The 25,533-nt window shown below is 56.3% G+C and overlaps 1 long non-coding RNA gene across 1 annotated transcript; it reads left to right on the top strand.

Moving 5' to 3' along the window:
• The first annotated feature begins 20,806 nt into the window (after window positions 1–20,806).
• LOC134525291 (uncharacterized) lies at window positions 20,807–22,849 on the top strand. The gene is made up of 3 exons (XR_010073743.1): window positions 20,807–20,934; window positions 21,040–21,299; window positions 22,324–22,849. It is a non-coding gene; the product is annotated as an uncharacterized LOC134525291 (long non-coding RNA).
• Window positions 22,850–25,533: the final 2,684 nt, after the last annotated feature.

Raw genomic sequence — 25,533 nt, 5'->3', positions numbered from 1 at the left:
TTGGGGACAAACCGCAAAGCGTCCCCTGCTTCTGGGGGACGTGCGGGAGCGTGCGGAGCTGCCGTCGTGGGCTGGGCGGATGAGCTGTCTCCTGGCGAGACGCAGATTTCGTTAACCTTAAATTAGTCAGGAGAATGGGAGACTCTTCTTTGAAACGGCGTCATTCAAGCCGTTGCACCTGAAATGATCCCCACTAGAAATGCAGCTGGAGACAGTAATTAATTCCTCGTGCTCCCGTATTAATTCCGCAGCCACTCTGCTCCAGCGTGACTTTGACGAGCTGTGGCCGTGGTGGTTCTGGGCAGGGAGCCCTGGGACGAGCAGCCAGGTCCCCCTTGGTTTCTGCGTAGCTGACTGTCAAAAGATAATTTTCAGGTTTTTTTTCCCCTCTGTGTATAGTTTTATCCTTTAAATACCCTTCAGCCTCTGACAAGCTTCCCGGGGCGTGGAGAGAGCACTTCCCTGCCTCCAGGTGTCTGGAGGCAAAAGAAGTGGTGAGTCCACAGGGATTTAGAGTTTTAATCATGAAAGATCATCTTTTAAAAAACTGCAGTGTGAGCAGGACGATTGGTTTAATTCTACAGAGCATGTTTGGCCAAAGTCCTGTGTTTGTTGCAAGATGTCCCTTCCCTCGCTGCTGCTCCTGCGGGGGGGGCGCAGTGCGTTGCTGGGGAGGGGAGTGGTGGGGCTGGGACCACCGGCGCCTGGCTGGTCCCGGCATGGCGGGGGCTGGCGTCCGGTGGGGTGTGCAGTGGCTGACCCCCACCGAGAGGTGGCTGACCCCCACCAGACGTCAGGACCAGTGGCTGGTCCTGGCTGAGCAGGGCTGGTTTGGGGTGGAAGTTTGTGATCACCAGTAAAACTAAGGGCTGCCAAGATGCTGAGGGGACTGGGACACGTCTCTTATCAAGGAAGGCTGAGGGATTTGGGTCTTTTCAGGCTGGAAAAAAGACGACTGGGGGGGATCTCATCAACGCTTCTAAATACTGAAAGGGGGGGTGTCAGGAGGATGGGGCCAGGCTCTTCTCAGTGGTGCCCGGGGACAGGACAAGGGGTAACGGGCACAAACTGGACCATGGGAAGTTCCACCTCAACACAAGGAGGAACTTCTTTGCTGTGAGGGTGGCAGAGCCCTGGCACAGGCTGCCCAGAGAGGTGGGGGAGTCTCCGTCTCTGGAGACATCCCAACCCCGCCTGGAGGCGTTCCTGTGCCACCTGCTCTGGGTGACCCTGCTCTGGCCGGGGGTGGGACGGGATGATCTCCAGAGGGCCCTTCCAGCCCCCGCCATTCTGTGATTCTGTAAACTGGGCGCCCAGCCCGTTCCCCAGAGGCGATGCTGCCGGCATGGTGCTGTGGGTGTCGGGAGCTGGCTGGTCCCGCATCCGGCTGGGCAATGCCGGGCGGCTCGGCTGCGATGAGCATTGGGTGCAGGGACCGCGTGTGGCTCCACTTGTGCCTTCCGTGGTTAACGCTTCTGCGAATAACCTCTTGGAAATGATTCCAATTAGGCTAGCACATCTCTTTGTAATCTGGATCCCTGTTGTGCTGTCAGACTCAATTCAAATTTAATTTGCAGAAGGTGTATATCGGGCAGCTTTTTTACTGAGCACAAAACTGAGAGGAAGATAACATTGATGGAAAAAATAATACAAGTTCATATTCTTCTTACCTTAAGGAAGGAAAAGAGATGCCAGAAAACTTAGCCAATTTACATTTTAATGGGAAATGTTACGACTGCCTGCTCCAGGAGGCACAAATTGCTTTCCGGATGGGACCCTGACTTTATACCAAAGTGCTGGGAATTAAATCTAGCAGCCTCTGATGAGATCAAAGGGATGTCTGGAAACGCAGCCGCTGCCAGCGGCCGGGCGCTGCGGGGAGTGGCAGGGGACGGCGGGGAGCAGCCCCTGGCTCCAGGGGCTGGTTGTGACCCTGGGGGGCTGTTGGCAGGGAAATCCTCTGCGTTCCAAGCCCCGGGGTAACCCTGCCCCTCTGATGCTCCCCCCGGTGTGGGAAGGGGGGCTGCCTCACCCTGCCATGGCTGCCCGGGCGGCGGCGGTGCCACCGCAGCAGGGACCGCGCTTGCACCAGTGTCACCGCAGCCTGAGCCCCGCCGAGAGCCCGGCTCAGCGCCAGCCGCTCTCTTCGGCGCTTCTCTGTCCTCTTGTCTAATTGTTCCTCGTCGCAGCAGCTCGAGCCTGCAGACGGGCTCCGGCAGCACGTCTCCGCCATGCCAGCCCCGCGTCTCAGACCTTCACGCAGGGACAAAAGCCGTGCCCAGGAGAAGCTGCTGTTAATTCCTTAGCATCTCAAAAGCTCTTTGAAGATGAAAACGCGGTGCGGTGCTGCGTAGCCTTATCTCTGGCAGTGCCTGTCACCTGCAGCCGTTCCTGGCACGCTCAGCAGCGCGGCGAAGGCTCGTCCCTGCTGGGACCAAGCCTGGGGAGGCGCAGGGCTCAAACTCGGGATGGATCCTGCATCTCCGGCAGCTCCGCTGGGCTCGGGCAGCCCCTGGCCGGGGCAGGCTGTGCAGCTCATGTCCTGTTGGCTGCCCATTGCACTTGCAACGAAAGAAAATATGACCTTTTCTTAATATCTCTGGGTCCTCACCCCTCCTGGGGGCCCGTGGATGTCCCAGGTGTCCCCCAGCTCCCCTCTTCGTATGCACAGCTGCATAGGGATGCATTTGGAGGATTTGCCAGACTCTGAGCCTGTTTTTCAGACAATTCCTCTGTGCTTGAGGGTTTTGTATATGTATTGGATTTTTTTTTTTTTATATTGGCAGCACGATAAGCAAAGAGTTTTATTGGCAACGGATATTCTTGTTAGTAGCGACCAAGGTGTTTGAGCAGTTGAACTGACCATTAATAATTCAGGAGGCTCAGCTCACCAGCTATTTATTTACTTCCAAAAATTGCTGGTAATTATTTTTCCTGCTTCTAAAGCGAGGGGTTGCAGCTGCCAGTGTGGACTGGCAGGGTCTTGCTGTGAGTGGTGCTTGTCTGTGCCCGTGACAACCTTCCTGGCTGCGCCGGCTCTCCCAGCCCTGGGGGAGGCGGGATGGGAGCTGGGGGAGAATCACAGAATCATGGAATCTTTATGGTTGGAAAGGACCTTTGAGATCATCGAGTCCAACCAGCACAGCCCCGGGGCAGGGGGGCGCAGGCAGGAGGGCAGGGTGTGGGCTGCGTTCGCAGAATGACAGAATGTTAGGGGCTGGAAGGGCCCTCTGGAGATCATCCCCTCCAACCCCCGGCCAGAGCAGGGTCACCCAGAGCAGGTGGCACAGGAACGCCTCCAGGCGGGGTTGGGATGTCTCCAGAGACGGAGACTCCCCCACCTCTCTGGGCAGCCTGTGCCAGGGCTCTGCCACCCTCACAGCAAAGAAGTTCCTCCTCGTGTTGAGGTGGAACTTCCCATGGTCAAGTTTGTGCCCGATACCCCTTGTCCTGTCCCCGGGCACCACTGAGAAGAGCCTGGCCCCATCCTCCTGACACCCCCCCTTTCACTATTTAGCAGCATTGATGAGATCCCCCCTCAGTCGTCTTTTTTCCAGCCTGAAAAGACCCAAATCCCTCAGCCTTCCTTGATAAGAGAGGCGTTCCAGTCTGGCTCAAGGGTCTCGCTCGCTGTGGCAGGCGAAGGGAGGCTCCACGGGCAGGGGTCTCGGAGCCCCTCCGGCACTGCTGAAACCGCAGCTGGGCTGGGGATGCTCCAGCAGGAACCAGAGCCTGGGGAGGGGGTGCCCAAGCGCACAGAGAGGCCCGGGAGGAAGGGTCTGGGTCCGTAGCCCTTGCCAGGCCAGCTCGGCACCGCAGAGGCTCTCCATCGCAATCGGGATTGTGCTGGAAGGTGCCGCTTTCCTCCGGAGTGATGCTGGCTGTGGCGGCGTCCTCCGCTGGCCCATCCGGGCAGGACGGGGGGTGCAGGGGGCTGGCACCGCAGAGGTCGCCCTGCGTGGCAGCCGCCTGCGGCTCCTGGAGTTTGTCCTCTCCCCAGATGGTGCTTTTCCAGTTGTCGGAGCAGTTGTGCACAGCGGAGGGGGTGTACGTTCACAGCCTTGTATGGCAAAGGCATCACTCAAACAAGCGGACAGCGTGCTTATTGGGGACGCGTCCAGTCCCATATAGTAAGCAAAACCGTCGCTGTTAGAGGCTCAGCCAGAGCAGATGCCCTGGCACCCACGAGGCCACTTCCCTGGGTGAAGCAGTGTCACTGTCTGGCATCCAAAGCAGTGATAAATCATAGGTGACCTTCAGTAATTTATTACTGCCTTGTGCAAAACACTGCTGTTTCTCTGGGCCGGTTCCTGAGCATCTGCTGGGATCACAGTAAATTCCAATCTTTAGCGTCGTAATGGGTTTGTCACGGGTTGGATAATGACAAAAGGCCGGGGATGTGGAGGAACGGCGGATACCGCGCTGCTGGGAGTGGAGCAGCGTGTGCACCAGCGGCAGCCAGCGGCGGGGTTCGCTGAGGTGGGAAGCGCTGTCCCGGGCTGCCCAGCCAGCGGGATCGCGCAGCCCTGGGACGGAGACGGTTGTTTCTAACGTTTTCAGATTGCCAGGTCCGCCTGGACGCGTTCCCGTGCGACCTGCTCTGGGGACCCTGCACTGGCAGGGGGTGGGATGAGATGACCTCCAGAGGTCCCTTCCAACCCCCACCATTCCGTGATCCTGCCGCCCGCCCTGCTCCGAGCAGTCGGACTAACACTGTCAGCGGTAAGCGATGGAGCAGCGCCCAAGGCCCCGCGCTGTCTGCGGCGTGGCACACGTTCTGTTAGCGCCACGGAGCAGCTCGGGGCCAGCGCCGTGGGTTTGGACTCCACAGAGACGATGTTATGGTTTGAGAAAACCCACAACAGTTTATTGTCATTTAGACAATTATTCCATCCCCCGATGACCCCTCCTCACCCGGAAAGGGGAATTGGGGAAAGCAAGGAAACACGAGGGTTGAAATGTAAATAGATTTAATAGGATAAGACTAAATAATTAACAATAATACTAAAGAGCCAGTATTAATCCCAATATTAATATAAGATACACAAGAATTGTGCTCAGCCCATTCTATCCCAGGAAGCCGTGCGCTCCCGGCAGGGACAGTAAATGTGGGACGCTGCCAGCGCTGTGGCTTCGGGAGGAAGGGAAGGGCTCAGGGCTCCGGCACCGGGGCAAGGAGTTTCTCTGGACCGCCGCCATCAAGGGAGAGCGAAACTACGCAGCAAACTTTCTAGTTTATATCGAATGTGACGTTCATGGTATGAAATAACTCTGTTGGCCAGCCCGGGTCAAACGCCCAGGCCTCGCTCCTCCTCATTCCTGCACCTGGCAAGGCTTGAAACCACTGTGACCTTGAATCCCCCATAGCCTAGCTGGCTATAAACTAAATATTTTCACAAATTCAGACACTAGAGTCTTCCAAAAGTGGAGTTTTCCCCAGCATTAGAAGAGAAATTAGTCCTGTGTCGCTCAACCCAGGACAGACGTCCTGAGCTCCTGCCCAAACGCAGAGCCGTGTCTGGAGGCGGCAGGGCAGGGGCTGCAGGGCTCGTGGGTCGCTCTTGGGGGCTCTGTCCCCGTGTCAGCGTTTTGGTGTCCGGGAGGACTCGGAGGACGCCCTGTGACGCTCGACGCGGGGCAGCCCCCAGGCACAGGTGCCCCAATTCAACCAGCTCGCTCTGTGTCTGTGAGAATCAGAGAATCCCAGAACGGTTTGAGTTGGAAGGGACCTTAAAGATCATCCAGTGCCACCCTGGGCAGGGACACCTCCCACCAGCCCAGGTTGCTCCAAGCCCCGTCCAACCTGGCCTTGAACCCCTCCAGGGATGGGGCAGCCACAGCTTCTCTGGGCAACCTGGGCCAGGGGCTCACCGCCCTCACAGTAAATATATAACCTGGGCTTGGCTGGAGTGAATGTTATTTTCTCCCCAAAAAAGTCACAGGGATAGAAAAGACTTTCTAAAAGCAAAAACTTCCCCCAGCACTTCAATTGTGAGGCAAAAATTTACATTTTGATTTTGGAAATTGATAGCAATTCACAAATAATTCTCCTGGGCTGCTCCAGGTCGTCCATCAGCTTTGGGTCCCTGCTCGATAGAAGCCATTATCAGTTTTTGTTTGTTTGTTTGTTCAATATTAGCGGTTTGTTCAGCTGTTCTCCGGGTCTGTATGATAATGACAAATTACAGACTCCTGGGCTCTTTTTTCCCCAAACAGCCTTAGCAAATGCAGACGGATGACATCATTTGGGTGCCACGGAGGCAGGGCGCACCGCAGCTGGGAACATCTGGGGTGAAACGGTGCCGAGGAGGCCATGTCCCGAGCTGGGGGGGGCCACTTCGGGGAGGGTCCGCGAGCCCAGAGCTGGGGCCATCCCCGACCCGCTGGCCTCCAGGCGCACGCTGGAGCTACGGGGCTGTTTGCCATTATGGGCAAATTACCTGTGAAATGCCTTTTTAATACTGAAAGAAATAACTTGATTAGTAATTATTGGTGCAGAACGCTTGGGGAGTCTCTGCAAAGGAGGATGGGCGTTTTCACAGGAGCTGCCTGTCAGTTTGTCTTCTAATTATGAGACTGTTCAGTGCCAAGACTCTGGACAGAGAGAGGGAAAAAAACCCTCAGTGTAATTGTATTGGTCATATTTTGTAGCCACTAATTACTTGCTTAACAATTAATGTTTCTCTGGCTCGCTGGGGAGCTGTCGTTGGCCTTGGCTTAGGCCAAGGAGCTCGGTGCTTCTCGTTGCAAAGCTTCCAGACCTTGTTAAGTGAGGGGCTGGGTGGGGAAGGGGATCAGCCCCCCGCTTTGACCCCCAACAGCCCTCCTGGGGCTCCTGGGTGCCAGCGCACACCCCTGGGTGCTGGAGCAAGGGTGCTGGTCACAACCATCGTGCTCCCACCCTCGTCACAATGGGAACAGGCTAATTCCTGAGCCCTGTGTCCTGCCTTGCCTCTCCGCGGCACGCGTCTGTAGTAGTCGCTGGAGAAAGATGGATCGGGGTCGGCTCTTCCAGCGGGGAGGGAGAGGCAGGTGCAGAGCGCGGGCAGGCGGTGGCGGTGGACGGTCCCCCGTGTCTGCTGCAGGGACGTCGCTGGGGCTGCGTGTCAAGCTTGTGTTTCATTTGACGCGCGTGTTGCACCTCTGGCAAGCTCAGCCCCTTTCCACCCAGTCCCCGGTGCCGGGGGTCCCTCCGTCGGCGTTGGCAAAGAGGGAAGGGTCTGGGGGGGCTCCGCCGGGGCGCCCGCTCCCGGTGGCTGTCCTGCAGGTGCCCCGGGTTCACTGCCGTCGCCGCAGGGAGCACCCCGGTAATCCCACACACGGCCCAACCCCCCAGACCCCCAAGACCCCCATTTCGGGCGCTGCGGCTCCCACCAATGCCGCTCATGGCCGCTCTGCGAGCGCAGGGGGAGAACGGCAGAGTGTGAGCCTGAGGGAGAGGAGTGACGGGCACTGAGGTTATTTATTGTTTACTGTTTGCTTCTAACAAGCATTTTCGGCTTATTAATTGTGGCAGGACGTGAGCTGGGTGAAAATTGATTTGGACCCCACTATCCAAGTGGTCAAACAGTTAAGTACCTATTTTACGCTCCCTAAACAGACATGGTAATTTTTCTCTTCACACACTGTTTTACACCAGCTTAATTCCAACAGCAAATTGAAATCAAATGAAAAGCAGCTTTCCAGCCCAGAAGACCTTCCTGGCACGTGTGAGAGGAGAGCAGCCCCGGTCAGGGAGATACGTCCCGAAGCACCAGGTAGCGTGAGCAGACGAGCAGAGCCAGCAGATGGATGGATGGACAGACGGACGGAGGAGGGCTGTGCCTGTGTCTGTAGTTGCTCATGTGTCTGGTTTGTGTGAAATACGTGGTGGAGCGCCTACCATTACCACGGTGCTTTTGCAAAATCATAGAATCACAGAATGGTTTGGGTTGGAAGGGACCTTAAAGATCACCTCGTTCCACCCCCTGCCCTGGGCAGGGACACCTCCCACCAGCCCAGGTTGCTCCAAGCCCCGTCCAACCTGGCCTTGAACCCCTCCAGGGATGGGGCAGCCACAGCTTCTCTGGGCACCCTGGGCCAGGGGCTCACCGCCCTCACAGCAAAGAATTTCTTCCTAATATCTCATCTAAATCTCACGCCTTTGGGGTTAAAACTGTTCCCCTTGTCCCATGGCTCCCCTCCCTGATCCAGAGTCCCTCCCCAGCTTTCCTGGAGCCCCTTTAGGGACTGGAAGGGGCTGGAAGGTCTCTGCGGAGCCTTCTCTTCTCCAGGCTGAACCCCCCCAGCTCTCTCAGCCTGTCCTCACAGCAGAGGGGCTCCAGCCCTCCCAGCATCTCCATGGCCTCCTCTGGCCCCGCTCCAACAGCTCCGTGTCCTTCTTGTGCTGAGGGCTCCAGAGCTGGACACAGGACTCCAGGTGGGGTCTCCCCAGAGCGGAGCAGAGGGGCAGAATCCCCCCCCTCGCCCTGCTGCCCACGGTTCTTTTGATGCAGCCCAGGATGCAGTTGGCTTTCTGGGCTGCAAGGGCGCATTGCCGGCTTCTGTTGAGCTTCTCTGTTCAGCCTTGCAGGTGGCCAAGCCCCTTTTGGGTCTCTGTTGGCCTCCTGCAGCCGATGTCTCAGTGTCTCTTGGCTCCCAGCTTTCTGCTCCAGCCCTTCTCCCTCCAGCCTGGCAGCTCTCGGCAGTGAGCCTGCGCCAGGTCGGTGTCCTGAATTCTGCAAAACCTCAGATGATTCCAGCCCACCTCACGCTAGTGTCTGTCCCCGCCATAGACCCTCATGGGCGGTGGGAAAGGGTGTCTCCAGGCGAAGTCAAGAGAAACAGAGAGGCAGGGAGAAGCCCCACCTGAGACGGATGCGTTCTGGACGAGAGGGAGCATCCTTCAGTGCCCAGAAGGCAAACCTCTCGCTGTCCCGGTTGTCTGCGGCAGGGAGGTGAGGAAGGCAGGAGCTGGCAGAGGAGGCGGAAGCTGTTGGAGCTCAGACACACCTGCAGTCACTTGGCCATGGTCCACGGGGACCTCCAGCCCCACAGGACGGGAGGGAGACGGGGCTGGCAGTCACCGGAGCGCAGGTGAGGGACACGCTGCTGTTCAAGTCTGGGATGAGGTGCTGGACCTGGGGCTGATGGCTCCACCTGAGCTCAGCATGCTCGTAAATCAAAATCTTGATGTGAACTTTAGCAGCATCCATAAATTCTTCATTTATCATTATTAAAGATATGTCAACATTCGAAAACTGATTTATAGCTGGTAATTTAGATCATGGATTGTCTCCGATACAGTAAACTATTCCTACCCAAAGCCCATCATGCAGTTTTCTACTTATTAGGCATTAATGACTCCTGAAAGAGGGGCAGAACAGGCTGTTAGTGTGAATGAAGGGAAGGCTGTGGCTGTTGGGGCTTCCCTCCCGAGTTAAGTATGAAGGAACCCCCGACGAACAGCTAATTGGGTCCATACAGCCTTGTGAACGTGCCCTGGGCTGGGTGTTGTGGTGGGTCCTGGTCCTGCTGGGGTCCCCCTGCGAGGCAGAGCTGTGCCAGCCACCGTCCCGCCGCACCTCCAGGTGCTCTCCTCTTAAATTTCACAATACATATGTTAAATCTCCAGTGCTCTGCACTGGCAAAGCTTTGAAGTCCTTTATCTCCAGGAAAGACCATCTGCTGCTTCAACACCATGGAAACAGCTTTCGGCAGATAAAAAACTTGAGTTTATCATTTTAATTCAGCACCAACTGCCATAAAGTCAATAACTTATCGTGCAGTTTACAAGGTATTTCTCTAAGTCTCTAGTAGGGCTGTTGTTTCTTTCTGGTGTTGTAGTGATTTTGCATTTGCGTGAGCGCCACAGAATTGACATTATACAGCGAGACAGATTGTCCTGTCTTGAACAGCATCTCATAGTAAACTAGCAACAGCTGCTAAATTGATATGCTGTGTTGACATACCTTCATAAATAACATATTAACTCCTAAAATAAAACTCTTCTAACATCTAAATTAAATGGAATCAAAGCTTAAATCGTCAGCTAAGTGCATTTGCAGATTCCGTGCTGGTGGTGGGGCTGGGCTTGGCCATAGGAGATGAACCAGGTTCCCTCTGCAGCCACCAAGTGAATATGGAGTTTCAGGTGAGGTTTGCTAACGAGGCTCGTTAGAGAAGAACATGGTTCCCTGCTAATTGGGTTCCTGGGATGCCAGGAGAGCTGGGAGGGGTGGCAGATCCCCAGACCCTGCCTGCCTCCCCCTCCTCCCCCGGCTCCCTCGACGTGATGCTGCAAAACCTTCTCCTGTTCTGGGGGACCGCGTGTCACCAGCCCTGCCCACCTCTGGGGACACTGCCGGGTGAGTCTCTTGGCTGCCTGCAGGGCTGGTGCTCCTGTTTCCGCGTGCTCCGTGGCGGTGACGGAAGGTCTCGGCAGGAGCCACCCCATGGTGCAGGCACTTGGGGTGCTCGGGGCTGTGTCACACCTTGGTCCGTTGGGGGCGAAGCCTCCCCCGGATGGTGGGGACACCGCTTTGTGGCTGCTGCTCCGTTTTGTGGCAGGGAACAGCTCTGCGATGGCTTTGTACCGAGCCGCGTGCCGGCCTGTGGGTTCCTTTTGGTTTTGTAGAGGATGTTTCGCGTCCCGGCGCCTGATTAGTAAAACCTCTGCTCACCCACTGTGACAAAAACTGTTGTATTTTGGTTAAAATATTGCAGGGACATACTGGTGTGATAGAATATGCAGCATTGTCTCTAATAAGCAATTATATTTCATGATATGAATTAATTAAAATCTTACACTTAAACCAAGTAGCTAATTACAGACCTTTTAGCTTAATAAAGATAGAGTGTGGAAAGGGATAATATATACGGTAATTATTGAGTTAAGCAGAATGTAATGTGCATCCGGGGCTCGCTTAGGACGCTCTCAGTCAATACTTAATTACTTTACTGCTCTCTGAAGTCTACGTGGCATCTGGCTGCGCTGCTCGTGCTCCCCTTCCCGAGGCAGCGTTGCCGCTGTCGTCTACCTGCGGCTGCCCTTCGGCAGCGGCCAGTGGGCGAGGGGGACGCCAGGGCAGGGGACGTGTCTCGGTGGGCGAGGGGGACGCCAGGGCGGGGGACGTGTCTCGGTGGGCGAGGGGGACGCCAGGGCAGGGATGTGTCTCGGTGGGCGAGGGGGACGCCAGGGCAGGGATGTGTCTCGGTGGGCGAGGGGGACGCCAGGGCGGGGGACGTGTCTCGTGGGGCTGTGCATGGTCACAGCCAGCTCTCGGTGTGACCGACCACTGTCGGTGCCGCGTCGGTGGCCCAGCTCTGCCTGTCGCCATCCCGCGGGGTCTCTGCCATGGACCCCACTCGGTGCCTGCGTCACTGTGGCCCCACATCCTGTGACAAAATGGGCTGGGAACTGCTCTGCACCCTCCAAAACTCCTCGGGGTTTCTGGTGTTACTCTGTGCCGCGGGGAGGCAAAGGCGGGCTGGTCCGGGCGTTACGAGGCGCGGGTCTGTGCTGGCAGAGCTCCCCGGGCCCGTGTGTGCCCCGCGGAGACCCTTGGCTTCTCCGGCTCGCCTTGATTGAGCATCGTTCCCGGCATCGCGCAGCTCTTACGGTAACACAGGGGAAAAATTTATTTAGCGAGGCTTAAGGTCAGATTTTGAGAGTTAACAGTTACAAGGTCGGGAACAGAGTTAAAAGAAAAAACCAAATGTAAACCGCATCCTACGCCGAGGGCCAGGCTGCTCCCTCTTCCCGATGCCGGTGCTGTGGGGCATGAGGATGCGCAGAGCCCTGCTCCCTGCCCCGGGCTGTCTGCGGCCCCCTATTAATTACGCTCGCTGACGATGGAAACGAAGGTGATGCTCCTGGTGCCTTCTGCAGGGCAGGGATGGATGGGAAGGCGTCTCAGACCCGACTGCCACAGTCCCTTACGGGGACGTTTGGTGCAGCTAAACCTTGTGTCAACAACCCCAGAGAGCTGTCACTGACCGCGGCCACCCTGGCTGCGGAACGAGGGGCCGACAGCTGATGTGAGCTTAATGACTGGACGTGAACTTAACGACTGGCAGGCAGTGGGACTTGCTGGCTGGGGAAACTGGAACTTGACTCAAAGCCAGAGGCGTCTGGCCGGAAAAATTCTGGCTTGTTTGGGGAAGGCCACGGCGATGCTGCAACACTTGAGCTCCAAAAAAAACCAGCAGGACATGGAAAAGCGGGATAAGATCCGGGAAGGGATCTGGGGAGGCCGTCCTGTGTGCTGGACGGGGGGAGAGCTGAACCGCACACACTGCGGTCAAGTGCGAGACAAACTGGGCTGAACTGCAGCAAACTGAGGTCAGAGCAAGACTAGCGAGGCGAGTAAGGACCGGTAAAGATGGCAGGTGTGGGGCAGCGGTGTGGGGCGGCGGGGATTGGGCTGGGGGACCCCTTGGGGCTGGGAAATGCAGAGAGGTCTGCGATATTTCAGAGAAAACTGCAGGAGTAAGGTATCTGGGGTGAAATTTGTTATTACAAAGTGCAATGCTGGTAACGCGTTCTGCTGTAAGCGGAGTTCGGCAGCTGCAAACAGCTGCGCTGGGGAAGGGTCTGAGTTTATCAGTGCGTCATGAGATGGTTCCCTCTGGCCTTCAACACCACCCTCCTCTGCCCTGCGGAGAGTGGCCCGAGCTGCTTCGCCAGGAGGCTCTTCCAGCAGACGCCCGGTGCTCTCGTAGGGCTCGAGCATCGCGCTTTGGGTCGCGGGTGCCCGTTCCCCCTCTGCCGCCTTCAGGCTCGCTGTGGGCGGGGGGCTCGGTCCCGTCCCACTGTGGGCACGGCCGCCGCCAGGAGAGCGGGGATGGGGACGGTCCCATGGGCGTCTGCCGCACCTCCGCAGCAGGAGGCGGCACGGCCTCCACCCCTTCAAAGGCCACATGCTAATTTCCGTCTGAGCAAGAAGAGCCACTAATTGTATGTAAGCCCCTTCCGCGATGTTTGATTCGTGCTTCACGCAGCAACCCTGCAAAGGGCTTGGAGAAGGATGAAAGGCCCCTTTTAGGAAGAGAGGCAGTAGGATTAAGCAGCTCTCTCAGCTCGAGTACTGTGCTGGTTGGCAGCTGCTCTGCGCCTGCGATAATTATGTCAAAGCCTGGGGTGCCATCAAGGGTCTCCGACCATCTGCAAGTGAAGAGCTGCTTTCCAATTACTAGCACTGGCATCTCATGTCCTCTTTGGTCCGAGCTGGTGTTTGCTGAAGGATATTGGAGGAATTAGTAGATATATTTCTCTCTAATCCTGTCCCAGGCGACGGCAAGATCAAACTAAAAAGCAGCCGACGGTGTGCTGTTGTTTTAGGCAATAACCCAGTGGTATTAATGAAGGTTTTTATCATTCTGGGGGCTCCATTGATTAAGACAACGAAATATCCAAGGTAACAAAGCTGGATGAATTAAAAGCTTAACAGCATGAAGAGGTATTACAGCACCACGAATTCTTCGGGAACTTGTCCGGGCTATCCCACTCCTTCTCGAGACCGATGTCCCTGCCGGGCAGAGCGCTATCCTGCCTTCGGCAGTTGTCCACGTGCCTTTGGCAGTTGTCCACACACGCGATCGCTGGGTTTCCTCTCTCTAGGAGGGGGGGCGTTAGGGGAAGGCAGACCAGGGGGTGCCGCTGCCTGCCCCTTCCCCCGGCCGGAGAGCGGGTGCCTGGCCCACGGACACACTGCAGCCGGCGAACGGGCAGAACGGCCGAGGGGCTGCACTTCGCATGGGGTGTATTTGGCAGGGATGGATGCGGGGGGGGGGGGGGGAGCACTCAAAAAGCCAGGAGACCATTTGTCACCGTCTGTGTTTTGGCTTATATTTGATGAGCCAAATAATATAAATAAATGGGCTGTATTTGCAAAGGTGATGCTTCTGCGTTTCCAACCGGCATGAACAAGCAGCTTTGGGGAAGAATATCAGGGCGTGGATGTTTCTGAGAATCTTCTTCAGTCGTTGCTCCTCTTTCCTGGCAGGATCCGCAAGCTCTCAAGCACCTCTGCTCTCTAATCTAATCAGTTCTGGGGAAACAGGGTTTGACGCAGTGTCTGACCACTTACGTACCCACCAGCAGAGTAAATACCAGATATATTTTGTGAGAACGGCATTGGAGGCGGGGGTGAGCCCGGCGGGTGCGCTGGGCAGGGGGGCGGCTGTGCCGAGGGATGGGGACGGGAGGCAGAGGCTGCTCAGCGAGGACTCCCTAGTCCAGCTCTGGCTTCCAGGTGGCAGGGAGAGCCCTAAATTACTTCTAAATTACCACTCAATTTCTTATGGACCTGGTCCAAATGCCACTTTCCTGACTTAACATCACACGTGTTTTCCAAGCAGCCACCAGGCTGGGTGGTAAGGCAGGGGAGATTTGATTAGTCCTGTGAATGCTCTGTTATTAAAGCTCCAGCGATGGGAGGTAATGGACCCTGGGGGTCCACCCGTCTGGGGAGCGTGAACCTGGCAACGCTCTGGCTCTGGGTCCAGCCCCTCATCCCCCAGGCAGGAGAGGAGCTTCTGCCGGACGCTCGGCTCTGCCGGGCTGCTCCAGGCAGTGTGACGCCACGGGGACGCGCAGCCAGCATCCCTCCTGGCCCTGGCGCAGCCCGGGAGCCCTGCTCTCCGGCCAGGGACCGCTTGGCAGCGACAGGCCACCCTTAGGGATGGCTCGGACCCCTGGTGCGACGCTGCCACCTCCAACGCGGGTGGGTGGATGGCTGCGGGTCTGTCATGTCCGATTGTCCGGCAGATGCCTCGGCCTCACTGACGGTCGGTGGGGTCGGCGCGGGAGCTGCTGTGCCAGAACCGCCGCTGCCGCGCTGAGCTGCGGGCTGCAGGGCTGGGGCTTCCCTGGGGACGCGTTAGGGGATTTATGGGTGTCTTCCAAGGTTTTCTCCTTTATGATTCTTGATGAGTAGATAAAAGGCCCATTTCTTCTTTTAATGGAGTCTCTGATGTTAATGGCCTCCCTCCAGTCAGATTAAGGTGCTTTGGCCTGTTTTACTCTAATAGCGGATGATTGAGAAGCGTCTGGCTGTTTCACAGTTGGCTTCCTCACACTCGTGCTGTGCCGCGCCACCGCCACCCCTGCCGTGAGAAGCTTCCTGGAAATTAAAAAAAAAAAAAGAAGGCTGGAGGAGCCCATCCCTCCCCTCACAGGGGCTCCATCGCTCCCTCCTCCCGGCCTCCCTTGCTGCCGCCACGTCTTGGGACCACCCCAAGGAGCGTGTGGCCATGGTGGGACCCTGCTGAGCTCCTCGGGCAGCTGGTGGGGCAGCGACTGCGGTGCCCAGGGGGCTGCGGCACGGGGCTGCCCGCCCTGGTGGCCCCAGCCACCTCCCACCGGCCAAGGGCGAAGCGAAGCGCCGGAGTCTGCAGGATAATCAGAGCTATTAGAGGCACTCGTGTGTGCGAGAGGGTGTGAAATGCGGATGGATGGAGGACCCTGGGGAGCGGGAGAGAATGAGAGGGGACGTGCCTGTGTCCCTGGGAGCGCAGGCTGCGGGAGCCAGCATGGGGGACCCCGGTGTCCCTGTGTCCTGGCGTCCCTGTCCCCTGCTCAGCCGTGGGCATCTCTGAATCGTCACAGAGCAAGTCCCCAGGCTGCAGTCTTGTTGCATTAACAAGGCACCATTTCTGCATTTTAAGTGTGTGCTCCTTGATGTTGTCCTGCCTCTAAATGATCCTGGAAATGTATCGTCTACTTAACTACCTTTTAATTAAAAGTCAGGGATATTAGAAAAGAGAAATCAATTCCTGTCACAATTAAGACTTGGTTTGAACAATTGCAGCGTGTTTCAGCAAAGGATCCTCTCTGGACTTATTGATCTGTATTGTCATAATGTCTGCTTTATTACTATGGCTCAGACGCTCTTAAATGAATATTTCGCCTGAATAATGCGTGTCATCTGGCAGGCAGAGCGGGCTGCCTGCTGCCAGTCACAGTCTGCAGGGCTTCCATGCCCCCACGCCTGCCGGCCGGGGCTGGGACCAGGGCGAGCAGCCTTGTCCCCCCGCGGCGTTGGGCTCGTCTGCGAGAACCACGCTTGCACCACGGGCCGGCGCCTGCTGGAGCGAGCTGGGGAGTCTCGGGGTTTGCAGCCCCAGGGCCGTCTCAAAGCCTGGAGGCAGCCATGGCGAGCGGCGCCAGGGGAGCAGAAACCAGCCGCCGGCAGCGCCCACCCGAGCATCCCGCACCCAGCGCGGTGCCACGTCTCCCTGCTGGCAGGAGCGGGAGCGGGACCAGGAGGGACGGCTGGTGCCAAGGCTGGAGCCTGCCCTGCACGTGGCCGTGTCTCCACCAGCAGCTGAAGCCTCCCTCTCCCTCTCCCGCGGGGAGGACCCTGATGCTCTCCCCCGTGGAAGTGACAGTAGTAGGAGGCTGATTAATCAAAATCTAACATGATGAAGGACCTTTTTAAAGGTAGAAGACATCCCGGTTATGTTTTTTTCTGCCCTTTAAAAGTTCTTTAAAACTAGGGGGTCTTGGAGGAAAGAAAATTGATTTCTCATGGTTTCTTTTGTACCTTGGGCCAGAAAGTAAATTCAAAGGGGCCCTGACATGAAATGTCAGTGTCTCTGCTGCTGCGGCTGATAATGAGATCTCTCACAGACAAATCAAAACACCTGGATTTCACCACAGAGGAGCTACTGGTTTGACCCAAGATGTTGGGATTAGGAAGAAGAGAGGGCATGTGCTGAAATCCTGTCTGCCGTGGAAGCAGCCTTGGCACCGGGAACGCTGCAGCCGCAGTTATCCGGGGGTGGGGGCCGCGTCCTGCTGCCCCGTGGTGCCTCCACCAGGGTGCCCCCCGTGCCGTCACCGCTCCCCCTCTCGCTTTGGGCACTGGCAGCTGCTCCTGTCGCTGCTTTCTCTGCCTCTCCCCCCGTCCTGCAGGCTCCCCGCTCGCCCGCAGCCCTGGTGCCCAGGCAGGGGGGGCCGGGGAAGGAGGAACCCCACCGCCTCGACGGTGCTTCTTGTAAGCCAATGGCCATGGCTCCCGAGGCTGCAGCCTGCTCGATACCGTTCGCTTTGTGATAAATAGGATTCCCATAATAATTTCTGGCTCTTATTAATGCTTTTAATCTACAGACCTCAGGAGCTCTCAGGCAGGGAGAGGTGAGCCAGAGGAAACCAGGAGAGAGAGATGCTCAGAAAAAGAGGGAAGAAGCAGAGGAAAGTGAGCAGGATGAACTCTTTACCTCTCTATCCCACTAGCGCTTTCTCTGCAGATTAAAAACCCTGTCGGGAGCAGCGGCCGGCGGAGCTGGATGGTAGTACAGGGCTGCGGTGACGGCGGTGGCTCTGGCTCAGCCGCGGGGCCCAGACAAGCCGGTGTCGGGGACGGCTCCAGCCCTGATGGCCCCTGGTGCCTCCCCCTGGCCAGGATGGCCTCCGGCTCTGGGCTTTGCTCCTCTCGGTTGTGGGCTTAAGTGACTCTCAGGCTCCGCGATCATGCCTTTGGTGTATGACTAATTGGAGAAGCGTCTAATCGTGTCCTCCACCGATGTCACCGTTACACAGCCTGTGATTAAACATGCTGTCAGCCGCTGCTGTTTACAGATAATAATGCTGCTTTCTCTCCATTCCTACACTATCAGCCTCATTAGGAAGGTTTATGGATAAATTAGTCACTCTGGGATTGAATAATGTCTCAAACGCATCCACTGACTCCGCACCCTCTGACTCCGGCTGGCCGGGGGGGAGACTGGTGACCCCCAACTATGTTTGGGGCAGAGCCCTGGCCGCACACCAGGGTGACCCCCAGCCCCGGAGCCTACCTGCTGTGTTCATGGTGGCTCCTCCTCGTGGAGACTGTTTCGGGGGTGCAGGCCCCACTCTTGCCACCAGGCTGGAGGCAGCAGTAAGTGTCTTGTGTTGATAAAATTCTCTCTGATGCTTCATTACAGCAGAATCTGCAATACATGCAAAAAGATGCTCTTTTTCCACTCTTGCTGAATGAAACATTCATACATTTCCAGAGAAAGCTCCTGGCACGGGTGGAGCGTGGCCTTTCAGCTACAGTGGGAACAAACTGCAGCTGCAGATGGGAACAGGTTGTTTCTGCCATTTTTCATTCTTTCCCCTAATTATAATGCAGATTGGACACTCTCTCCAGCATTTCCTCCCTTTCTGTTTGCTTAAGCAGTATTTTTGCGAACCTACGTGGCAGTCTCGCCCTGGGACACGACTGCGCCGTTAGAATAAAACCGAATTTATTGCTTCCCTGGGCTGCGGGTCTTTTCCCCCAGTGCCCCTTCCGTCGGCCACCAGCGCCGAGCCAGCGGCTGGGAGCGGGGATGGGACACGCCGTTGGGGACGGTCCCTCTCTGCATGGTGGGGACGGAGCTGGCAGGACCCCCATGGCCGGCGTCCCGGGGATGGCGTGTCTGGCGGTCCCTCCGCAGGGGCTGCATCCAGCCGGCACGGTGGCAGGCGGAGCGGAGGCGCGGGAAGCCATCCAGCTCTCCGCCGCACACCAAGCACTGTAATTACCGGGGAGCTTTAATGGAGCTGGACACACCGTGCTGGTGCCTTTATTTAGAGTCTGCCCAAGCGCCGAGTCCTGGAGTGCAAAATGCATCTAGGAATTAGCCCCAGCTGGAGTAAATTGCTAATTATCATTTGCAAAGTACATTATCCTCTCTTCTCATGGACAACTGGAAAAGACTCGTGCTGCATGACCTGCCTGTCTCTCTCACCCCGTGACTAAGGGATAATTGGCGAATGCCTTGTGGTGATTGAGTTACAGAGCAAGTCCCGAAGTGTCTTTCTTCATCAGTGTGTCATGCAACTTGCGTCCCTGATTGCCGGATGAATAGGAGCCGGAGCCGCGCTCACCCCGAGGAAACCCGCTGCAGCTCAGCGCCGTAACGCCAGCGCCCTTGCTGTTCAGGGACATTTGCTGACGCTTTATTGAGGGGCCAATGAAGTTAGAAATCTTGGTAATTGATTTTAAATGGTAATCAGCACAAAGGCTTAAATGTAAAAAAGACTCTTAACAAATAAGGGAAGCACTGTGAAACAGGGAGATCCACACCTGAGACGTGCTGGCGCTTTGGGGTCCCCCTTGGGGGTGCCCTTGGGAGCGGCGCCAACCAGCCTGGCGCTTACGTGGTCTTCAGCTTTACAGAGGTTTGGGCTGCAAATTCCGCACAGCGCTGCTGGGAACAGGTGAGGGAGGTCTGGGAAGAGCCTGGACTGCGGTGAGAGCTCGGCACCGCGGCAGGGGCCAGTCTCTGCCACCGCCACCCCGCAGCACCCTGCCCCAGCTCACCAGGGCGAGCGACCAGCGGGACCCGTCCATCTGAAACGCATCTGACCGCAAGTGGCGGCCACATGCTGCAGATCCCTTTGTAAAAAATAAACAGCCTGCTGTGAAATTATTTCCGACGCCACCGAAAATGAAACTCCTAATGACAGCACTTCAAACAGAACTGCTGCAAATCTCTGTAAGTGATTTTAATGAAACCAGCCAGGAATACAAGGAGAGCAAATCAAAGCTAGGACAACTCCTTTGTTCAAATTACACGTAATTGGTATCAAAATTATGATAATGGTTGTTTGCACCATTATACTTGAGGTATATCATCATTTCTATCACAGGCCTCAGCTCTCAGAGGTTCAGACACCTGAGCTCTCACGCTGCAATTCCAGATTTCAACCAGAGCAAGGGGAGCAGCAGACAAGGGGCTGCCCGAGCATGAAGCTGTCCGTCTGTGCGAAGCCCGGAGTGCCGGCATCCTGCCCTGTGCTCGGCACCACCGGCAGAGCATCTCCGCAGGGCAGGACCTGCCTCCCTGGGGAGCAGGGGCATCTCTCCGCTTGGGACCCCCCAGCTCGGCTGTGACTGCACGAGGGTCGGCTGGGAAGGGGCTCCGGGCTCTGGCTGGGGATGGCATCAGCCCCAGCGCCTGTGCGCATCGGCTGTGGGAGCAGGTTGGGATTCCTGATCCTGCCGCTCAGAAGGGACTGAATGGGTGTGGCAGGACACAGTCCCAAATTCAGGATGTTTACTTTAAGTAACTGGATGTTAATTAGCACTAAGTTACAGCTGGTTTCCTCTGAAGCTCTAAATTACTTCCTATTGGCACCAAGTGGTTTCCTCTTGGTCGGTGCTGCCCAGGTGAGTGCTGGAGCCGTGGTCAGTGGCCGGTCGGTGGTGACTGCCGGGACGCTCGGGGGATGTGCCGGTCCCCTGGGTGCCGCTGTGCAGGGCATGCGGGGAGGAGCAGAGCTGTGGCTCCTCTCTGCATTCCAGCCCCGTGTCCGCCCTGCGCAAGGCTCTGGGTGCCGCTGCGGGCTGGGATGGGATTTGCCTGGCTTTGTCGTGGCTTGGGCTCCCTCAGCTCTCCGGCCTCAGTAATTTATATGCCATTGTGTGACTGATGAAAACCTGCTATCAGATAATTGATTCCCTTTGGTCTTTTTTTTTGGTAATCCTTCAAAGTCTCTTTGCTGATACTAATCACCTGTCTGGGGCCCTTGCCCGGCCGGCCCCTCGTGCTGAGCCCGCTTACGGCCGAAGGAGTGCCCGAGGATGCTGGGCTCGTCTTTGCCAGGCAGCTGGCGGCTTTGCTGCCCTCGTGCTCTTGGCACCAGCTCCAGCTCTGCCCCGCACCCCTATTCCCACATGTCACCGACACGGAGCTGCGCGGCTGTGGGTCTGAGTCCCCTGGGAACAGCACAGGGAGCCTAATTAATGCATGTAATAAATCTGCCGAATTAGGTGGCCTGTCTGCTCTTGTGCATCCGTTGCTTCCTCCTCCACAGAGATAATTACATCAGACAGCTCTTAAAATAGGTGCTTTTTTCCCTCACAGGGTTTTTGTGCGTGGAGCTGAAGGCAGCATGGGGACTCGCCTGGGCTGGGCACCCGGGACGGCCGGGTGCTGGGAGCGATGCTGAGCCCCGACCCCTCTGCAGCGGGAGAGGTGAGGTGGACTGTGAGAACGCCCCTCGCTCCGTGTCCCTGCCACATCTGTCCCTGCCCTGCGGGTTACATGAGCCGAGGCCCGGCTTCTGCTTGTTCTCAGCAGGGCCGGGAGAGCGGGAGGCTTTCAGCTGGTCACAAGGAATGAGAGGATGAAGGTCCCGAGGCACGGCTGTGCTGCACGGCATTCCCGGTGCCTGCTCCTGCATGGCTGCTGTGGCTCTCACCCCCCTGCCAAAGCCACCAGCGCGACCGGGGGTGGAGACAGCGGAAGGCTGCTGCGCAGGGCGAGGGCAGAGCCACCTGCGGGCGCTCCGTGCTGCGGGGCAGGGCATGGAGCAGGACAAGGAGAGCCATCGCACGCAGGTGTGACGTGACAGCGAGATAAAGCATGAGAGTTTTGCCCAGGGACCGTTGTTCACTTGCTGGCGTTGGGTGCCGTGGGGTTTTGGTGGCAGGCGATGCGCCGAGAGCCCTGGAGCCCGAAGGGAAGGAGGGGACGGGGCTGCAGCGCTCCGAGGGGAGCAGGCAGGGGGGCAGCGGGGGTGTGGGGCTCTAGGGGAGACCTGCTTTGCAAAGGGGTTTGCACTCACCTCTGGCCTCCGCCTTGGCAGGGCACGGCATCACCCCCCGCATGCCCTCCTGCTGCTCCCCGCGCCGGTCGGGATGCCAGAGGGAACATTCTCCACGCACGAGTCCGCAGCTCAGTCAGTGCCTTGACTTGCCCTTCAGAGTCTGTCACCGGATTGCGGCGCCTGGATCCCTCCTGTCTGGCTCTAATTAATAGCGTGTGATAATTTGTCTCCGGTTGAGTTGGAATTTAACACTGAACGGATCCTTGCCCCCAGTGAAAGGCTGGGTTTCGCACTGATGATGACAGAACGGAGTATTTCCTATATAAGCATAATGATCTTACGCTGCCTGGAGCTCTGGATTTTCTCAGTATATGACGAATGTGAAGCGTTTAAAAATATTAGACACTTACTCTATTTTACATTATTTTCTAGAACGCGGATCTCTCTGGGTTGCCTAGAAATCCATTAACAAGAAATGTAAAGATGCTTAAAGGCATTTACCCAGATTAGCTGCCTTTATGTAGTCAAGGATCTTTTATGTGATTACCTTAAAAGCTAAAGAGCTGCTGCAAAATATTTATAGTACAGACATCCTGAGGCAGAGAGTACACATCTGACAGAAAAATTAAGCCGTTAAAAAGAAATGCATAGCTCTGGTTGCTTGTATTTTCAGACAAACAACACAGAAGGTAAAAGGAGTTAATACACAGAGTGTTTTCCTTTCGCTGCCCAGGATTGCAGGGCTGGGCGGCTTTGATCGTGGGATTTATGGGGAAGCTTTACATTAACTTTTATTTTGTCTGTGATTTCTACAGTTAGCGGCCAGTGAGATGGTGCGGGGACGAGACGGCGCTGTCAGCAGCGGGCTGTGAAGGCACCGGCTGTGACGGAGCGTGATCCCCCCGGGAAGCGGTGTCTGAGCCCCGGGATCAGCCGGGGGCAGCGGGTTGGCGAGATGCCGACGGTACGGGGTGCGGATGGTCTGAGCCGCAGGAGCTCCGCCGCTTTCCTGCGGGAGATATCTACTGAATACATGGGTGCTGCGCTGCTGCTGCCTGCGCTCAGCCCAGCCTCCTCGCAGCACGAGCAGCAAAGCTCAGCCTGGAGCATGTTTTTGTGACATGCCCAAAACAGCACGAAATTGCACAAATCCCTGGTTTCCCATTGTAAGAAAACCCTTTCAAGTGTGGAAGAGGAGGGAGAGGTGCGAAAGCTGCCGTGAGGTTTCCGCCTGCTCCTGCTTTCTCCAAGGGCATCTCTTACAGCCACGTACCGCGGCCTCCTGGCTCCTTTGCCCTTTAGCACGAGAAGTCATTTGTCAGCAACAGAAAAAAAGTTTTGTTTTTCGGTCCAGCTCTGGCTGTCCTCCCACTGAGACTTTCAACTCTCTATCTCAGGAATTGATGGTCTCGGATTCTGATCCTCTTTCCTTGGTGTTTGTATTGATTTTTTTTTATTTTTTTTTTTCCAGGAGGGTTATTTTCACCATGGTTTCAAAACTATCTTTCCGTCTCCGCTTACAGCAGGTAATAGCTCAGCTCGGCGGATGACACCGTGCTGGCCCCGGCGCGGCCTGGAGCCTGGATAACTGGCCGTCTTTGCTTTCCCACTCGTCTCTCGGGCTCATCCCGTGGGGAGTGGGGTACGGGGAGCTGCCCGTGGGCTGGGTGGGAGTGACAGAGGTGACCAGACAAGGTGTATGCCTCTTCCTTTGCTTGCAGGAACTGGCCCCTCGTCACGCTGCGGGTGCTGGAGCAGGCAGCCGGTGTGCCGTGACGTGCTGTCCCGGGAACAGCATCCCTCTGTCCCGCTTGCTCCCTGGTGGGGCCGAGTCCTCGGCGCTGGCTGGGCTCTGCCGCGGCCCCCTTTGCCCGCCCCTGGTTCATCATCTGCGCCTGATAATGAATAAATCCAATAGTCTCCATTTAAAAGTCTGCTCTGTTTCCTTCACCCCCAGCAATGGCTTTTAGTCATCCGGTCTTGCCAAAGAAAAATTCATGAGATCATTTCCCCAAAACAACGTGATACTTCAAAATCGTAATTAAAATACCTCTGGCTGTTCTAATATTAAGCTTTTATAAGTGCTTGGAATAATATCTCAGATAAATGGAAAAGGTTTATACTCTATTAGCATGACATACCCTTCTCCTAATGAAACATATCTCTAACATCAAATCCTTCGTGTACATTGAAAACGCTCTTCCCTGTTTGGTTCTTCAGCGACACGAACGCGTTCACCTCCCGTGGGGCTCGGTGGTGAATGGAGCCGTCCCAGGGGGCCGTATCGATTTGCTTCATGACATTAATACCTTCCAGCGTACCAGCGGCAAGATCCTGCGCGTGAATACTAAATGGGAGGATGTTGTGCCCCAGAGGCTGGTAAGCGAGATCCCATATATTACACCATGTGAGTCGTGTGTCATATTAGAGCAATCTCGTTTTAAAGGGCATCTTTCAAGCACAAACTAGCTTTTTCCCACACTTGACTGATCACACAAATAACTGTGATTAAAGGTCAAGTGCCTGGGTTTTTCTGTTTTACTCCTTAAAAATTTATATGCGAAAGAAAACCTAGAAGTTAACATAGCATGAAATTGTTATGCAGTTATGAGCCTTTAACGACAACTAAATGTCGCTTTTCTTCCTGGGTGGCTTGAAAAATCTCCAGTAATAATGGGTCACTTCTTCTGGTTTCCACTCGAGGAAGATTATAAATAAACCCTGTCTTTTGCTTCCCTGCCCTGTGATGTGGTGGAGGAAGAGTTTTAATCATATGAACTCGTGGCCCCCGTCACCAGGGCTGTACTCTGGGCTCGCTGGGGGCTCCCGGGCTGCAGGCGCGCGGTGGCAGCGTCAGTGGCTGGAAGCTCTGACGTGGTGCGGCCGCGCTGGCCCGTGTCAAGCTCTCCCGGATGGAAACAGCATCGATAAATGGATGGGAATTTTCTTGCGGGTCCAGTTAACCCAGAGAAAAGGTAGTGGCCGTATTTTCAGAGGGGATGAGAAATAGAGGGTGAGCTGGAAACCCCCCCCCTGGCTTCAGGCGCCCAGCTGGGCTGTCTGCAGCCCGTTACCGTCCCTGCCCGGATCTGCCCTGGTGGCTGGATGGCAGCTGTCGGAGCTGGAACACGGGAGGTGGGTGCTTTGGGGTGGGAAGGGAGCGCTGGAAGACATGGAGGGCAAGTAGAAACATTAGAGGTATAGATTGTCAAACCCAATCGTGAATCTTCAGCGCGCTTGAAAAATCTTTCCTCCGTTTCTGCAGAATGGCCACAGCGGCAGCAGCATCTTCTTAACTGGCCAAGAGCCCCAGATTTCCAAGAGGTTTATACTCAGATGCAATGCCTCCCAAACCTCTCGAAAGCAAATATGCCTTAGGTGGTAAAAAAATGCTTGCAAAGGCAAGATTCCTGTGGAACAGGTTAAAGAAACATTGCACGGGGGTTTTGAGCTGGTACCTGGGCTGCTCAGGATTCCTGATCCTGCAGGGACTTTCGCATACGGTTCAATGCGTTCACGTGGGCTGTCTTATTGACTCCGGGAAGAGAGTACTTGGAAACTGGAGCATGAGGCAAACGAACCGCAATCACCATATCTAATTAATCTTATTATGCAATGTGCAAATTGGAGTCTGACTGGCAGCAGGCTTCAATGGGATACCTGCCGCAGGAAACTTTCTGCAGAACTCAGGCTTTGGTGCCTTAACACTTCAAGGTGTTTCGGCGCAGTGCCTTTACGCAGACACACCGCACCCCTCTTTCCCTGCAGCGCCGTGCCCCCCGCCGGTTTTCCTGCGGGCATTTTCCCTGGCTGCTGCCCCCCAGCAGCCCTCGCCACACCCCTCATCTCGTGCGTGGGTTTTGGTTTCGCTGGTAAGTCCCGTTGCCGGCATGACCCAGCACTCAGCTCTCTGGGTCCGGACACAGCCCCGTGCTCTGGGCGCTCCCCCTCCCTGGGCACCCACCACCCTGAGCAGGGGCTGTGCCATAGCCCAGCCAGCATGTATTAGATGGAGACTCAATATT

The sequence above is a fragment of the Chroicocephalus ridibundus genome, chromosome 19 (assembly GCF_963924245.1).
Source record: "Chroicocephalus ridibundus chromosome 19, bChrRid1.1, whole genome shotgun sequence".
Classification (NCBI taxonomy): domain Eukaryota; kingdom Metazoa; phylum Chordata; class Aves; order Charadriiformes; family Laridae; genus Chroicocephalus; species Chroicocephalus ridibundus.
The sequence above is the reverse complement of the archived record's forward strand: the minus strand, read 5'-3'. Positions and strand labels throughout refer to the sequence as shown.